This window comes from Carlito syrichta, unplaced genomic scaffold (genome assembly GCF_000164805.1).
Source record: "Carlito syrichta isolate Samal-C Ts95f unplaced genomic scaffold, Tarsius_syrichta-2.0.1 Scaffold315711, whole genome shotgun sequence".
NCBI lineage: Eukaryota > Metazoa > Chordata > Mammalia > Primates > Tarsiidae > Carlito > Carlito syrichta.
In genome coordinates, this window is record NW_007259807.1 from 587,801 (window position 1) to 591,993 (window position 4,193).

The window sequence follows — 4,193 nt, forward strand, 5'->3', positions numbered from 1 at the left end:
CGGCTGCGGTGGCCAGGAGTGGCCACGGCACTCCAGTCTGGGCGACAGAGTGAGAGGCCAACTCAAAAAAAAAAAAAAGAAGAGGTGGCTAAGTGGAAGATATAGATTTGGTAGTTGAAGCTGCCAGTACATAAGAGGACCTAGGTAGTCTGGGAAGTACAATCCTACAGATCATCTAAGAAGCAGAAAAAGGAGGAGATGTCATAATGAAAATTGAGGGCTGAGAGCAGTGACTTATGCCTATAAACGCAGTACTTTGGGAGGGTCGAGGTGGAGCATAGCTTGGTCCCAAGAGTTGGAGACCAATCTGGGCAACATGGCGAGACCCCATCTTTACACATTAAAAAAATTTAAATTAGCCAGGAGTGGTGGCACAAGCCTATAGTCCTGTCTACTCAGGAAGCTGAGGTGAAAGAATCCCTGAGCCTTGGACTTGGGGCTGCAGTGAGCTATGATCACACCACTGCACTCTAGCCTGGGTGACAAAGGGAGACCCTCTCTCAAAAAAAAAAAAGAAAGAAAATTGAAAAGCAGCAGTGAGACACAGGAAACAATTTAAGAGAGAAGGCTATAGAGAAATCAAAAGGGCAAATCAAAAGGACAAAGCATTTGCAGTATCAGATGCCTTGGGCAGATTAATAAAATGTTAACTGACAAGAGTGAATGGTTAATGGGTACAAAAAAATGAATGGAATAAGATGTGATGGTTAATTTTGTGTATCAGCTGGGCTGGACCATGATGCCTAGGTATTTGGTCAAACATTATTCTGACTGTTCCTGTAAAATATGTTTTTAGGATAAGATAAACATAGAATTTACTTAATTTTTAGTGAAACAGATTATCCTCCTTAATGTGGGTGTGCCTCACCTCATGAGTTGAAGGCTATAACAGAACAAAGATTGACCTACTATGAGTAAAAGAAATTCTGCCAGCAGACTGACTCTGTACTTCAACCATCACTTTTCTTTGAATCTCTAGCCTCTCGGCCTACTCCATTAGATTTTGAATTTACTAAGCCTCCACAATTGCATAAACCAATTCCTTAAAGTAAATCTCTCTTTGTATATGTAGACATCCTATTGGTTCTGTTTCTCTGAAGTACCCTAACTAATACATAAGGCACAGGTTATCTTTTCAAGCAATATAAGTGAAAGGAATGACAGGCCAGGCATGTTGGTTCACACCTGTAACCCTAGCACTCTGAGAGGCCAAGGCAGGAGGACAGCTTGAGCCTACGAGTTCAAGACCAGCCTGGGCAACATAGCAAGAACTTGTCTCTACAAAAAATAAGCCAAGCATAGTGGCATGCGCCTGTAGTCCCAGATACTTGGGAGGCTGAGGCAGGAGGATTGCTTGAGTCCAGGAGTTCAAGGTTGCAGTGAGCTATGTCATGCCACTGTACTTTAGCTTGGGTAAGAGAATGAGACCTTGTCTCAAACAAACAAACAAACAAAAAAAAGACAGAATAGGTCAATAACTTGCTTGCTGAAGATATAGGTTTATTTGTATGTGTATATTTGTTTCATTTAATGGTAGAGATTTGTATTTGATTATATATATAAAGGAAAGTGATCAAAAGAGAGTAAGAGGTTGAAAATACAATATAGAGAGATCTAATCAAAGAAATGAGATCTGAAATGCAGTGTTGGGAGCCGGCCACGGAGGCCCACTGAGCGTTAAGGATCAGGGAGGGCCGTGGACCTCGAGACCGCTAGGACGTGTTTGGGAGCCGTAGACCCCATTTTCCTCCCCCTTTTGCCATGCAGCACAAACAACCTAAAGGAACTCTGCTGGCCTAAGCTGAAGGCTCTGTGACTGTGACAGGCATGACTCACTCTAGAAACCCATTGTTCCTGTTTCCCATAAACTGCGGTTTCGGCTTAGGTATTAGATATAATTCAAACTCAGGTCACATTTGGGAGCCTTTTACACGGTACAAGCCTCTTTATAAGATTTTAAAGTATATTTGTAGAATTAGTATATACTTATGGAGAGCTGTTTTCAGCTTTTCAATGGTATAGATGATTATCAAGAGTGGCCCAGCACAGAGTTTGGGCTGGGCCACATTCCTGAGAGCCCAGTGCTACTTTGGACTGGGCTGCATTCTTTTAGGCTGGCTTTAGCTACAGTTAATGTAAGGTCTTTTTTCTACCTATTATAGAAATTGAATTTATTTTATTCATAGAAGGTATTGTAGAATAGGTCATACTACATCAAGGAATCATGGTTAGTTCAAGCATAATCAATCATGATATTTTTAGGTTTAATAAGAATATAGTTAACTTTAGAAATTTCATTGTCTCCATTTTCTACTATTGTAGTTTTGGCCTTAGTACATTTACAGTTTACATTTAGGTTTTAGAAGCTTTGCTGCTGCTAATCAGCTTTATATATTAAAATTAAGAATTGGAAAACTTTCATAGAAATTAGGATAGATATACAGGACTTCGGAATAGCCATTTTGTTAAGAGATTGTAGTCTATTGTTCCAAAAGTTGGCCCACCGTGGACCTTGGACTGGGCCACATCCTTTAGGAAATTGGCTTAAGCTATAACAAAGAGCTTCCGTAGCATTGTGTAAGTAGTAAAGTTTAAGATAGTCATCATGCGTTTTGTATGAGCTCTAGAAGTTATTGATTATCAGAGCATCATTAGGCTAGTAAGGATTGTTACACTGCTTTTGAAGAACATTAACTAGTAAAGGGAACAATGAGACAATCTTGGGGTTTGTTCCTCCTCACACCTAAGCATCTGGTGGGTGGGGGATGCCCCCCCCCGCACCTGGCTTTGTGTTCACGTGAAAGACTTGTGAGACTGCCTGTGTAAAATTTGGGGATAAATACCTGCTGTAACTTTCAATAAACGGCTTCTGCTCATTTCACTGAACAGTTGTCCACTTTCTTTCTCTTTCTTCCTCTTTATATCTATCCTTCCATTTCTTTCTTTTAATATCTATCCCTACAGATTCGCCGACGCCACCACATCTTCCAAGGGACTCCCCAAAACTTGCAGGGGCTGGCCCCCCACAAAATGGCACCCTAAACGTGGGACCCTGGAAAGATAAGTTTTTTCTCATTTCAGGGTGGCTAGGATCTTACCCAGGTTGCTGCAGGCCCCTCTGTAGAGACAGGCAGAGTGAGAAGGGTAAGGATTGGTTTCTTGACACCAGAGCCGTGATCTAATCATGGGCCAGAGCAATTCTAAAGAATGGAAAATGTTCATCAGCATTCTAATGAATACTCTTTCTAAGCATGGAGCTAAAGTTTATTCTTCTAATCTAGCTTGTTTTCTACATTTTGTGCAGGAACAATGTTAATTAAAGATGCCTTAAATCCACAGCATAATTATAAGAAATTTCATTCCCAAAAGGCCACTAACGATGATGATGATGAGGGAACTTTTCTCTTCGCAGCAGCCTCGGTTCCCCGGGATTATAATGACAATGATAAATTATCTCCACAGGATGAAGCTGAACCCGAGGCAGAAACTGCTAGGTATCATATCAGTCCTCCTAACCCGGTGCCTTCCCTCCCACAGGCTGCTCCCTTCAATGCTAAAGTCTTAAAGCTGAAAAATTTGCCTAACAATGCCGGGAATGCCCCTTCTACTCCTGTCTTTCCTCTTGGTATGCAGGCAGTAAGAGCTGAAGCAGAAAAAGAAGGAGATTTTAGTTTTACAGCTTGTTTCCCAATACAATTTTATCCCGTTGCTGATGGAGTGGATTGAGTTCACTGGGAACCCTTGCCATATAAATTGGTAAGAGTTATGAGAGGCAAGCTCAAAGTATGGTCCTCTTGTACCTTATACAATTACTATTTTAGATCAATTTGCCTCTCGATGGATGACTCTCGCAGATTGGCAGCAATTAACCAAAAGCTGTTTGTCCGGAGGTGCTTATTTGCTGTGGAGAACCGAGTATGAGGATCAAGTTAAAATTCAAATGGACCAGAATTTAAATCGACCTGCTGGGTCATTCATTATTTCTCATGATATGCTCTCCGGGACTGGTATGTATACCCAAATGGCCAATCAAATTTCTCTACCCAAAGATGTTTTGCTTCAGATAAATCATTGTGCTGTCACTGCGTGGAAAAAATTACCGGCAGACACTGCTCAGACTTCTTCCTTATCCGATATAAGACAAAAGGCCGAGGAAAGTTATGAGGACTTTGTTTCCACACTCACTACGGCTG